This window comes from Gigantopelta aegis, chromosome 1 (assembly GCF_016097555.1).
Source record: "Gigantopelta aegis isolate Gae_Host chromosome 1, Gae_host_genome, whole genome shotgun sequence".
Taxonomy (NCBI): domain Eukaryota; kingdom Metazoa; phylum Mollusca; class Gastropoda; order Neomphalida; family Peltospiridae; genus Gigantopelta; species Gigantopelta aegis.
In genome coordinates this window covers 21,850,502-21,865,466 of record NC_054699.1, presented here as the reverse complement: position 1 = coordinate 21,865,466, position 14,965 = coordinate 21,850,502, and the positions used below count along the sequence as shown (strand labels likewise).

General features: G+C 39.1%; 1 protein-coding gene across 12 annotated transcripts in view; it reads right to left on the bottom strand.

The window, feature by feature from the left end:
* Positions 1 to 14,965, bottom strand: part of LOC121372108 (disks large homolog 2-like) — a 278,624-nt gene that overhangs the window by 160,744 nt on the left and 102,915 nt on the right. The window lies entirely within an intron of this gene.

Sequence of the window (14,965 nt, the reverse complement as noted above, 5' to 3'; positions counted from 1 at the left end):
CTGATTAAACAATGTGCTGGGGTGTCATTAAACAAACATTCCTTTCCTTTCTATAACCATTGTTAAACACCTAACAGCTACTGATTAAATAATGTTGTGGGGTGTCATTAAACAAACATTCCTTTCCTTTCTATTACCATTGTTAAACACCTAATAGCCGCTGATTAAACAGTGTGCTGGGGTGTCATTAAACAAACATTCCTTTCCTTTCTATTACCATTGTTAAACACCTAACAGCTACCGATTAAACAATGTGCTGGGGTGTCATTAAACAAACATTCCTTTCCTTTCTATTACCATTGTTAAACACCTAACAGCTACTGATTAAACAATGTTGTGGGGTGTCATTAAACAAACATTCCTTTCCTTTCTATTACCATTGTTAAACACCTAACAGCTACTGATTAAACAATGTGCTGGGATGTCATTAAACAAACATTCCTTTCCTTTCTATTACCATTGTTAGACACCTAAGAGCCGCTGATTAAACAATGTGCTGGGGTGTCATTAAACAAACATTCCTTTCCTTTCTATTACCATTGTTAAACACCTAACAGCTACTGATTAAACAATGTGCTGGGGTGTCATTAAACAAACATTCCTTTCCTTTCTATTACCATTGTCAGATACCTAATAGCTGCTAATTAAACAATGTGCTGGGGTGTCATTAAACAAACATTCATTCCTTTCTATTACCATTGTTAGACACCTAATAGCCTCTGATTAAACAATGTGCTGGGGTGTCATTAAACAAACATTCCTTTCCTTTCTATTACCATTGTTAGACACCTAATAGCTGCTGATTAAACAATGTGCTGGGGTGTCATTAAACAAACATTCCTTTTCTTTCTGTTACCATTGTTAGACACCTAATAGCCGCTGATTAAATAGTGTGCTGGGGTGTCATGAAACAAACATTCCTTTCCTTTCTATTACAACTGTTAGACACCTAATAGCCGCTGATTAAACAATGTGCTAGGGTGTCATGAAACAAACATTCCTTTCCTTTCTATTACAACCGTTAGACACCTAATAGCCGCTGATTAAACAATGTGCTGGGGTGCCATCAAACAAACATTCCTTTCCTTTATATTGTCATCTTTAGTCCCCAAATTGCCACTCATGAAACAATGTGCTGCCATCAAACAAACATTCCTTTCCTTTCTATTGTCATCTTTAGTCACCAAATTGCTACTCATAAAACAATGTGGTGCCATTAGACAAACATTCCTTTCCTTGCATTTAAATCACATAATTAACGAGGAGAAAAAAGGAATGTTTAGTGACACCCCAGCACATTGTTTTATCAGCTGTCATTAATTGTCAAACATGTGAAAAAAAATAAACCACCAAAATTTTGGCCTAAATTTCCAGGACATTTCCAGGACACAATAAAATTTAATTTTCCATGACAATCCAGGACTGGATTTTAAAATCACAAAATTCAAGGACATTCCAGGTTTTCCAGGATGCACAAGAACCCTGTTTGAAGTCACTTGTTTTTAACACTAACTAATAACAACTGTACAAGTGGAGAACTGTCATTTGTATAAGAACAGAACGAGGTGGTTCTCTTGCATAAGGTAGCCATATGTCTGACGCCATATAACCGTAAATAAAATGTGTTGAGTGTGTCGTTAAAATATCCCTTGCTTGCTGACCAAAAAGAGTAGCCCATGAAGTGGTGACAGCGGGTTTCCTCTCTCAATATCTGTGTGGTCCTTAACCATATGTCTGACGCGATATAACCGTAAATAAAATGTGTTGAGTGCGTCGTTAAATAAAACATTTCCTTCCTTCCTTCCTTGCATAAGGGTGGCTAGCTGAAAAGTTTTGTTGTCATCCTATAATGAATTTTTGCTAAGTAATTTATTAAGGGAGAGTATTCCCTATAATTAACAGTCACATAGTCCTCTTGATATTGTCTGTTTGTTTTGTTTAACGACAACACTTGAGCACACTGATTAATTAATCATTGGCTATTGGACGTCAAACATTTGGTAATTCTAACTCTTGTAGTCATCAGTGGAAACATGCTACAGGTTTCCTAATGCAGCAAGGGATCTTTTATATGCACTTTCCAACAGACAGGAAAGCACATACCACAGCCTTTGTCCAGTTGTGGTGCACTGGTTGGAACGAGAACACCCCCCCCCCGCCCCCCCCTCAATCAGTTGAATAGATCCATTAAGGTGGTTTGATCCTATGATGCAAGCACTTCAAGCGAGCACTCAACCGACTGAGCTAAATCCCACCCTTCTTGATATTGTTGCATTTGTCACAAAATATATTCTGATATAGAAATTAACTTGAATTTTACTGAGTAATTAACAGTGGTGTGCAACCCATAGAAAAAAGGAAGGAATGTTTTATTTAACGACGCACTCAAAAACATTTTATTTACGGTTATATCGCGTCAGACATATGGTTAAGGACCAAACAGATATTGAGAGAGGAAACCCGCTGTCGCCACTTCATGGGCTACTCTCTTCGATTAGCAGCAAGGGATCTTATATATGCACCATCCCATAGAGAAGATAGCACATACCATGGCCTTTGATGTACCAGACCATAGGAAACAATACATGTCTGCGACGTGTCATTAAACAAAAAAATTACTGTTTTTTTCCCCCCTTTATTCCGACCTCCCAATACGATTAAGAAATGCTAGTATCTGAAAGATTATATAAGTGATATTTTATCGTTTAATATCTGACACAACAGGCACATTGTCAAGTGGGTAATCACGTTTCCACGTCTGACTGCCGACATTGAACGTAGAACTGGAGTCTCCAGTCGTATTGCCACGGCCTGTAAACAGATTTAATTTCAAACTGGCTCCATCTCCTAATTCATCAATAACACTGATAGAAACTACTACTAAGGAACTTTTGACAATCTGCCTGTGACCAAATCAAATGAATTTATACATGCTTCTAGATGAGAGACAGATACCACGTTCTCATTTGGCAAGATATTCGTGGCGTGGTTATAATGCTGGGCTATTGTTATGCTTTAAAGTAATTATTAAATTATTAAACTGCATGATATGAGGAATTGTTGGGTGTTCAAGTGCATATATGTCTATTTGTGGCAAGATATTAGTAGCGTGGTTATAATGCTGGGCTATTGTTATGTTTTAAAGTAATTAGTAAATTATTAAACTGCATGATATGCATATGTATCTATTTATGAAGATATCTGTGGTGCTTTAAAGTGATTAAATTATTAAACTGCATGATATGAGGAAATGTTGGGTGTTAAAGTGCATATATGTCTATTTGTGAAGATATTTGTGGTGTGGTTATAATGCTGGGCTATTGTTATGTTTTAAAGTAATTATTAAATTATTAAACTGCATGATATGAGGAAATGTTGGGTGTTACAGTGCATCTATTTGTGAAGATATTCGTGGCATGGTTATAATGCTGGGCCACTGTTATGCTTTAAAGTAATTATTAAATTATTGTTGGGTGTGAAAGTGCATATACAGTGCAACCCACTTATTTGCATACCGCTTAATAGAATAGCCCTGCTATAAACATAGGAAGTCCCTGCACTGTTCCGTTTACATAGCCGCTTGTACAAAAAGTTTGTTTTATTTAACGACGCCGCTAGAGCACATTGATTTTTTTATCTTATCATCGGCTATTGGACGTCAAACATATGGTCATTCTGACACTGTTTTTAGAGGAAACCCGCTGTCGCCACATAGGCTACTCTTTTTACGACAGGCAGCAAGGGATCTTTTATTTGCGCTTCCCACAGGCAGGATAGCACAAACCATGGCCTTTGTTGAACCAGTTATGGATCACTGGTCGGTGCAAGTGGTTTACACCTACCCATTGAGTCTTGCGGAGCACTCACTCAGGGTTTGGAGTCGGTATCTCGATTAAAAATCCCATGCCTCGACTGGGATCCGAACCCAGTACCTACCAGCCTGTAGACCGATGGCCTGCCACGACGCCACCGAGGCCGGTTCCGCTTGTACAAAAACACCCGGATAATCGACTACCTGTTATGAACATATCCCGCTTATTGACATAGCAAAAACACTGAATTTCACGTGCCAAACACAGTTAATTGATTAATTGGTGGCTTATCTGCCAACTGGCCTTGAATAATGAGTCGTATGGTTTTAAGCCAAGACCGCACCGTGATCATGCTGAATACTTTGCCACAAGTACAATAGCCGGGACGACTGTTTACACCTGTAGCGGAAGCGATCACTCTCGATTAATTAAAACCTTTATTGTGAGATGGGAAACTAACATATGCAATAGATATCGTTATCTCCCTATCTGCTCAAGTGCCTTGTTTAAATTAGATGTTTATTACTTAACAAACAACACTTACATAATGAGTAGACCTATCATATCGGTTGCGCAGTCTGTGCAATGAACGCGTTAGACCCAACGCACGCAATGCATTCATTGATAAAAATGTTTCTCAATCTGACATCGCTAGACGTTTGGGAATTTCAGTCCCAGGTTTCACGCATAGCGGCAAAGAAATCCGAAATCTGTTTGCAGTAGGAACGGAATGAAAATCCGGACAGAAAAAGACGTCGTACCGGAAAAGATGCCGATGTAGAAACAGCTTTAAAAACATGGTTTACAGAAGCTCGCAGTCACGATGTTCCACTTTCAGGACCAATTTTGGAAGAAAAAGCAAAGAAACTGGCTGAAACACTGAATAAACCTAATTTCAAACCAACGAACAGGTGGCTATGCAGATAGAAGGAAAGAAACTGCATAGTTTACAAAAATGCTCATGGAGAGAAAAAAGATGCCGATTTGCCGGCCGCAGACAATTGGGTGAAGGAACAACTTCCAAAATTAGTTGAAGAGTAGTCCAGACGATGTGTACAATGCAGATGAGACTGGAATATATTTCCGAGCAATTCCAGAGGGCACCTTAACTTAAAAAAGTGAAAAATTAAGTGGTGGGAAAAAACAGAAAGAAAGAATTACGGCTCTCGTAACATGTCTGGGACAGATAAAAGACGCTTAATGGTGATCGGGGAAAAGTAAAAACCCACGCTGTTTTCGTGGAGTAACAGACATTCCTGTTGATTATCAAAGCAACGCAAATGCATGGATGACGGGGGGTCTTATTTAGACAGTGGTGTTGTGATTTGGACAAAGACATGCAAAAAGAAAAGAGAAAAATTGTCTTAATTGTCGACAACTGTTCTGCGCACCCAGCAGATGCTGATGCAAAGCTAAAAAACTTGAAACTTATTTTCCTGCCTCCCAACACTACATCATGCATCCAGCCGTGTGACCATGGGATCATTCGCAACCTGAAGTACAACCTGAAGAACAGATCGTGAATCACATTGTGGCGGAAATTGACAGTGGTCAAGACATACAGGCCAATACGTTTGTAAAGAAAATCACAGTGTTAGACACAATACATATGCTGAACAAATCATGGGGGTCAAGTAAAAAAAGAAACATTAGTGAACTATTATCGGAAAGCCGGATTCCAGTTAGCTGATTGTAACAGTGGAAATGAAGAAACAATATCGAGTGACATCACACCGCCAGACGGAATCGACACGTATGTGAACATTGACGATAACCTTCAATGTTTTGGAATGCGAGCCGACGAGGAGATTTGTGCCGATGTTTTGCAGGCTAAACCGTGTGAGCTTGAAGTGCCAGAAGATAGCGATGATGATGACGATGACAGCGACGAACCTGTGCTTACTGCATCCGGTGCACTGATGGGAGTAAAGGCACTGAGACGATATTTGGAGTGTCATGGTGCGCTGAACTGTGACATTTTTTATGCATTCGAAACACATATTTAGAAAACTGTTAGAAATTCAGTCAGCCAGAAGAAAATAAATGACTTTTTTAACAAGTAGTAAACGTGCAAGAAATATATTAATCCCATGTAGTTGTAAAATACATTGTTTATTACATGTACAAACGTTTTATTGATGTTTTGTTTTTCTTTATACATGCATATGTACTTGTAACTTCGTAATAAAATTGTTGGGTTTGTTTACAAGAGTTACTTCCCTTGAATTTATTACGGCCCGGCTTTTAGCATAGCCCGGATATTAACATTTTTTTATTGGGCAATTAGGGTATGCAGTTAAGCGGGTTTCACTGTATATCTATTTGTGAAGATATTCGTGGCATGGTTATAACGCTGGGCCATTGTTATGCTGTAAAGTAATTATTAAATTATTAAAGAGAATGATATGAGGAAATGTTTGGTACTACAGTGCATATATATCTATTTGTGGCAAGATATTCGTGGTGTGGTTATCATGCTGTGCCATTATTATGCTGTAAAGTAATTCTTAAATTATTAAACAGAATGATATGAGGAAATGTTATGTGTGAAAGCGCATGTTGTAGTAGTTCAATGGTAGAGTTCTTGCTTGACGTGTCATGGATCCCAATCACTGGTATATCAAAGGTCGTGGTAGGTACTGTCCTGTTAAACAATCCCTTACTGTTTTATCAGTAGTGCCTTTATGATGCTGGTAATTTTTCTCGCCCTCCACTCCATCCCCCTACTGATCAAATGTTGAAATACCATAGTTTTATGTTGAAATTCCTTGTTGCTTTTCAGAAGTGCTGGCCTTGGTGGTGTGGTGGTATAGTGATTAAGCCATCGGTTTTAAGGATGATACAGGTACAGGGTCCAGGGCTCGACAGTAAGGATTGTCCGCCTGTCCGGGACAGGTAGAATTTACTGGGGACATGTGAATACCCCATTTCACCTGTCCGATTGGACAGGTGCTTCAAAATCTAATGATATCGCAAATTTTTCGCATTTATTCAGAGTGAACACGATCTTGCTGATTCTGACCCAATGTCGGAAGTTGATATTTTGGCAACTTCCAATACGCATGCGTTAAAATGCCATAACGCAACAGATCAATTGCGATACTTCTTATGGCAAGCCAAGCCAAGCCAAAAAATTTAAAAAAAAAAATTATGTAGCGCGCTGTCATTGGTCAGTTGCTGTCGTCTGCTGGACTGGAAAAGGGCCAGGGGCAGTGTATATTTATATAAGTATTTTCTCACAAAACAACCCTTCTTAATCAATAAAAAACATGCAGTGATTTCAGTAGAATTCGGAAGTAATTGGCAGTGTAGCAAATGTAAATGGCAAAAGACCTACATACATCATACTTCCATCTGTATAAATAGCTGAATCAGCAAGATTGAAATTAAGATGGCAAAATAATTTAATTAGGGTAACATAAACGGACAATTTCGCACCATAAATTATAAGTTGTCAATGCTGGCACCTATTGAAAACAATAACATGTGACATCCAGTAAAAAAAACCCCATCAATTATCTGCCAAATAACTAAATTTTTATTACTTTCTGATGAAGCATAAACTTGTGTTTTGCATGACAATTAATATAACCACATCATGAAAACATGTTTAGAAGTCTATGGTGTGAACTTGTTATGATCTTTGGAATAATATGGAGCTGAAGTTATTGTTGGTACAATATTAATGTTCTGTCTGATGAATTGTATGTAGAGTTATTTCTCTTATTTGACAACCTATATTTTTCTGCTTTTAGGCTTATTTTTAGTATAAAGGCATACAATCATGTGTTTATTTACATATTTCTTGGTCAATATTTTACATGTATAATTCATATTTGGTCAGTTGCGGCAATCAATGTATGCCATTGTGTGTGTTTAAACTGCTTCAGTGGTGCATGCAATTTAATATGCATTAACACATCAAATATAATATATTGGCGCCATCACAAATGAGATTTCAATTTTAACTTTGACCGTTCTATCATGTTGATTCATCTACCCAAAACACATGTGACTATCAATCAGTTGATATTTATCATTTAATTGTGTGTTTCTTTGTAACTTTGATATAATTACAATTGAGGATTGATTGTTTGAAACTCAGGTGCTGAGGTTCATCTTACTGAGCATATCAATCAGTTGATTTTTTTATATTCTTTGCTTTGTTTATTGTGATATGGATGTGACTACAATTGATGTTTGGTCATTTGAAACTCGAGTGCTAATGTTCATCTTATTGAACATAATATTCATCAGTTGATTGTTGTCATTTGATTGTGTGTGTGTTTTTTGGGGTTTTTTACTGAGATTTGTGACTCACTGACTACAATGAAGATTTTATTGTTAAGTTCACAATGTTATTTTGTGATGCAATAAAGATTCTTCTAGTCGACTCCTGGATACTGATTTCTAATTCATGTCATGTGATGAACGCGGAGGGGAAAAAAAAAAAAAAAAAAAAAATATATACAAGGACATGTGGTATATCTGATGGGACAGGTAGTTTTATTTTTTGCATGTCCTACAGGACAGGTGCCGTAAAAGGTTAATGCAGAGCCCTGAGGGTTTGCATCCTGATACCAGCTCCCACTCAGAGCAATTTTAAACGACTCAGCAGGTGTTTGTAAAGCCATCACACTAATCTCTCTTTCACCAACTAAATGTGTTCTAATCACTAACCCACTGTCATGGACAAACAACCCATAGTTAAGGTGTGTGCCCAGGACAGTGTGCTTGAATATTAATGGATATTTATACAGGAAAATACTGAAATAAAATGGAGGAAAAACAGATTATCTTGTTTAATGACACCATTAGAGCACACTGATTTATTAATCATCGGCTATTGGATGTCAAACATTGGATAATTTGGACCTGTAGTCTTAGAGAAGAAGGAGGGAAATGTTTTTTCAATGACGCACTCAACACATTTTATTTACAGTTATATGGTGTCGGACATATGGTTAAGGACCACACCGATATTGAGAGAGGAAACCTGCTGTCACCACTTCATGGGCTACTCTTTTCAATTAGCAGCAAGGGAGCACTGGCTGGAATGACAAATAGCCCAATGGGTCCACTGACGGGGATCGATCCTAGACTGACCATGCATCAAGCGAACGCTTTACCACTGGGCTACGTCCCACCCACTCATAGAGATGAAATCCGCTACACTTTTTCATTAGTAGCAAGGGATCTTTAATATGCATCATCCCACATACAGGATAGCACATACCACGGATATTGATATACCAGTCGTGGTCACAGGGAATGGCATGGTGCCTGTATTAGTGTGGTATGGAAAGTGTTTTTGTGGTAGTTAACACCAAGATGAATGAATGAAAATAACCACACAGGGAATGGCGTGGTGCCTGTATTAGTGTGGTATGGAAAGAGTTCTTGTGGTAGTTAACACTAAGATGAATGAATGAAAGTAACCACACAGGGAATGGCGTGGTGCCTGTATTAGTGTGGTATGGAAAGTGTTTTTGTGGTAGTTAACACTAAGATGAATGAATGAAAGTAACCACACAGGGAATGGCGTGGTGCCTGTATTAGTGTGGTATGGAAAGTGTTCTTGTGGTAGTTAACACTAAGATGAATGAATGAAAGTAACCACACAGGGAATGGTGTGGTGCCTGTATTAGTGTGGTATGGAAAGTGTTCTTGTGGTAGTTAACACTAAGATGAATGAATGAAAGTAACCACACAGGGAATGGCGTGGTGCCTGTATTAGTGTGGTATGGAATGTGTTCTTGTGGTAGTTAACACTAAAATGAATGAATGAAAGTAACCACACAGGGAATGGTGTGGTGCCTGTATTAGTGTGGTATGGAAAGTGTTCTTGTGGTAGTTAACACTAAGATGAATGAATGAAAGTAACCACACAGGGAATGGTGTGGTGCCTGTATTAGTGTGGTATGGAAAGTGTTCTTGTGGTAGTTAACACTAAGATGAATGAATGAAAGTAACCACACAGGGAATGGCGTGGTGCCTGTATTAGTGTGGTATGGAAAGTGTTCTTGTGGTAGTTAACACCAAGATGAATGAATGAAAGTAACCACACAGGGAATGGTGTGGTGCCTGTATTAGTGTGGTATGGAAAGTGTTCTTGTGGTAGTTAACACCAAGATGAATGAATGAAAGTAACCACACAGGGAATGGTGTGGTGCCTGTATTAGTGTGGTATGGAAAGTGTTCTTGTGGTAGTTAACACTAAGATGAATGAATGAAAGTAACCACACAGGGAATGGTGTGGTGCCTGTATTAGTGTGGTATGGAAAGTGTTTTTGTGGTAGTTAACACCAAGATGAATGAATGAAAGTAACCACACAGGGAATGGCGTGGTGCCTGTATTAGTGTGGTATGGAAAGTGTTTTTGTGGTAGTTAACACTAAAATGAATGAATGAAAGTAACCACACAGGGAATGGTGTGGTGCCTGTATTAGTGTGGTATGGAAAGTGTTCTTGTGGTAGTTAACACTAAAATGAATGAATGAAAGTAACCACACAGGGAATGGCGTGGTGCCTGTATTAGTGTGGTATGGAAAGTGTTCTTGTGGTAGTTAACACTAAGATGAATGAATGAAAGTAACCACACAGGGAATGGCGTGGTGCCTGTATTAGTGTGGTATGGAAAGTGTTCTTGTGGTAGTTAACACTAAGATGAATGAATGAAAGTAACCACACAGGGAATGGTGTGGTGCCTGTATTAGTGTGGTATGGAAAGTGTTCTTGTGGTAGTTAACACTAAGATGAATGAATGAAAGTAACCACACAGGGAATGGTGTGGTGCCTGTATTAGTGTGGTATGGAAAGTGTTTTTGTGGTAGTTAACACCAAGATGAATGAATGAAAGTAACCACACAGGGAATGGCGTGGTGCCTGTATTAGTGTGGTATGGAAAGTGTTCTTGTGGTAGTTAACACTAAGATGAATGAATGAAAGTAACCACACAGGGAATGGCGTGGTGCCTGTATTAGTGTGGTATGGAAAGTGTTCTTGTGGTAGTTAACACTAAGATGAATGAATGAAAGTAACCACACAGGGAATGGCGTGGTGCCTGTATTAGTGTGGTATGGAAAGTGTTCTTGTGGTAGTTAACACCAAGATGAATGAATGAAAGTAACCACACAGGGAATGGCGTGGTGCCTGTATTAGTGTGGTATGGAAAGTGTTCTTGTGGTAGTTAACACCAAGATGAATGAATGAAAGTAACCACACAGGGAATGGTGTGGTGCCTGTATTAGTGTGGTATGGAAAGTGTTCTTGTGGTAGTTAACACTAAGATGAATGAATGAAAGTAACCACACAGGGAATGGTGTGGTGCCTGTATTAGTGTGGTATGGAAAGTGTTCTTGTGGTAGTTAACACTAAGATGAATGAATAAAAGTAACCACACAGGGAATGGCGTGGTGCCTGTATTAGTGTGGTATGGAAAGTGTTCTTGTGGTAGTTAACACTAAGATGAATGAATGAAAGTAACCACACAGGGAATGGTGTGGTGCCTGTATTAGTGTGGTATGGAAAGTGTTTTTGTGGTAGTTAACACCAAGATGAATGAATGAAAGTAACCACACAGGGAATGGCGTGGTGCCTGTATTAGTGTGGTATGGAAAGTGTTTTTGTGGTAGTTAACACCAAGATGAATGAATGAAAGTAACCACACAGGGAATGGCGTGGTGCCTGTATTAGTGTGGTATGGAAAGTGTTCTTGTGGTAGTTAACACCAAGATGAATGAATGAAAGTAACCACACAGGGAATGGTGTGGTGCCTGTATTAGTGTGGTATGGAAAGTGTTCTTGTGGTAGTTAACACTAAGATGAATGAATGAAAGTAACCACACAGGGAATGGCGTGGTGCCTGTATTAGTGTGGTATGGAAAGTGTTCTTGTGGTAGTTAACACCAAGATGAATGAATGAAAGTAACCACACAGGGAATGGTGTGGTGCCTGTATTAGTGTGGTATGGAAAGTGTTCTTGTGGTAGTTAACACCAAGATGAATGAATGAAAGTAACCACACAGGGAATGGTGTGGTGCCTGTATTAGTGTGGTATGGAAAGTGTTCTTGTGGTAGTTAACACTAAGATGAATGAATGAAAGTAACCACACAGGGAATGGTGTGGTGCCTGTATTAGTGTGGTATGGAAAGTGTTCTTGTGGTAGTTAACACTAAGATGAATGAATGAAAGTAACCACACAGGGAATGGTGTGGTGCCTGTATTAGTGTGGTATGGAAAGTGTTCTTGTGGTAGTTAACACTAAGATGAATGAATGAAAGTAACCACACAGGGAATGGCGTGGTGCCTGTATTAGTGTGGTATGGAAAGTGTTCTTGTGGTAGTTAACACTAAGATGAATGAATGAAAGTAACCACACAGGGAATGGTGTGGTGCCTGTATTAGTGTGGTATGGAAAGTGTTCTTGTGGTAGTTAACACTAAGATGAATGAATGAAAGTAACCACACAGGGAATGGTGTGGTGCCTGTATTAGTGTGGTATGGAAAGTGTTCTTGTGGTAGTTAACACTAAGATGAATGAATGAAAGTAACCACACAGGGAATGGCGTGGTGCCTGTATTAGTGTGGTATGGAATGTGTTCTTGTGGTAGTTAACACTAAAATGAATGAATGAAAGTAACCACACAGGGAATGGTGTGGTGCCTGTATTAGTGTGGTATGGAAAGTGTTCTTGTGGTAGTTAACACTAAGATGAATGAATGAAAGTAACCACACAGGGAATGGTGTGGTGCCTGTATTAGTGTGGTATGGAAAGTGTTCTTGTGGTAGTTAACACTAAGATGAATGAATGAAAGTAACCACACAGGGAATGGTGTGGTGCCTGTATTAGTGTGGTATGGAAAGTGTTCTTGTGGTAGTTAACACTAAGATGAATGAATGAAAGTAACCACACAGGGAATGGTGTGGTGCCTGTATTAGTGTGGTATGGAAAGTGTTCTTGTGGTAGTTAACACTAAGATGAATGAATGAAAGTAACCACACAGGGAATGGCGTGGTGCCTGTATTAGTGTGGTATGGAATGTGTTCTTGTGGTAGTTAACACTAAAATGAATGAATGAAAGTAACCACACAGGGAATGGTGTGGTGCCTGTATTAGTGTGGTATGGAAAGTGTTCTTGTGGTAGTTAACACTAAGATGAATGAATGAAAGTAACCACACAGGGAATGGTGTGGTGCCTGTATTAGTGTGGTATGGAAAGTGTTCTTGTGGTAGTTAACACTAAGATGAATGAATGAAAGTAACCACACAGGGAATGGCGTGGTGCCTGTATTAGTGTGGTATGGAAAGTGTTCTTGTGGTAGTTAACACCAAGATGAATGAATGAAAGTAACCACACAGGGAATGGTGTGGTGCCTGTATTAGTGTGGTATGGAAAGTGTTCTTGTGGTAGTTAACACCAAGATGAATGAATGAAAGTAACCACACAGGGAATGGTGTGGTGCCTGTATTAGTGTGGTATGGAAAGTGTTCTTGTGGTAGTTAACACTAAGATGAATGAATGAAAGTAACCACACAGGGAATGGTGTGGTGCCTGTATTAGTGTGGTATGGAAAGTGTTTTTGTGGTAGTTAACACCAAGATGAATGAATGAAAGTAACCACACAGGGAATGGCGTGGTGCCTGTATTAGTGTGGTATGGAAAGTGTTTTTGTGGTAGTTAACACTAAAATGAATGAATGAAAGTAACCACACAGGGAATGGCGTGGTGCCTGTATTAGTGTGGTATGGAAAGTGTTTTTGTGGTAGTTAACACTAAAATGAATGAATGAAAGTAACCACACAGGGAATGGCGTGGTGCCTGTATTAGTGTGGTATGGAAAGTGTTCTTGTGGTAGTTAACACCAAGATGAATGAATGAAAGTAACCACACAGGGAATGGCGTGGTGCCTGTATTAGTGTGGTATGGAAAGTGTTCTTGTGGTAGTTAACACCAAGATGAATGAATGAAAGTAACCACACAGGGAATGGCGTGGTGCCTGTATTAGTGTGGTATTGAAAGTGTTTTTGTGGTAGTTAACACTAAGATGAATGAATGAAAGTAACCATACAGGGAATGGTGTGGTGCCTGTATTAGTGTGGTATTGAAAGTGTTTTTGTGGTAGTTAACACTAAAATGAATGAATGAAAGTAACCACACAGGGAATGGCGTGGTGCCTGTATTAGTGTGGTATGGAAAGTGTTTTTGTGGTAGTTAACACCAAGATGAATGAATGAAAGTAACCACACAGGGAATGGTGTGGTGCCTGTATTAGTGTGGTATGGAAAGTGTTCTTGTGGTAGTTAACACCAAGATGAATGAATGAAAGTAACCACACACGGAATGGCGTGGTGCCTGTATTAGTGTGGTATGGAAAGTGTTTTTGTGGTAGTTAACACCAAGATGAATGAATGAAAGTAACCACACAGGGAATGGCGTGGTGCCTGTATTAGTGTGGTATGGAAAGTGTTCTTGTGATAGTTAACACCAAGATGAATGAATGAAAGTAACCATACAGGGAATGGCGTGGTGCCTGTATTAGTGTGGTATGGAAAGTGTTTTTGTGGTAGTTAACACCAAGATGGAAAGAAAGAAAGAAATGTTTTATTTAACAACATACTCAACATTTTATTTACGGTTATATGGCATCAGACATATGGTTAAGGACCACACAGATTTTGAGAGGAAACCCGCTGTCGCCACTACATGGGCTACTCTTTCCGATTAGCAGCAAGGGATCTTTTATTTGTCACTTCCCACAGGCAGGATAGCACAAACCATGGCCTTTGTTGAACCAGTTATGGATCACTGGTCGGTGCAAGTGGTTTACACCTACCCATTGAGCCTTGTGGAGCACTCACTCAGGGTTTGAAGTCGGTATCTGGATTTAAAATCCCATGCCTCGACTGTTCGTTTGTTTTGTTTAACAACACCACTAGAGCACATTGATTAATTAATCATCGGCTATTGGATGTCAAACATTTGGTAATTCTGACTCGTAGTCAGCATGTTTCCTAATGTAGCAAGGGATCTTTTATATGCATTTTTCCAGACAGAAAGGAAAGCATACACCACAGCCTTAGTCCAGTTGTGATACACTGGTTGGAATGAGAAATAGCCAATTAGTTGTATGGTGGTTCGATCCTGCGACA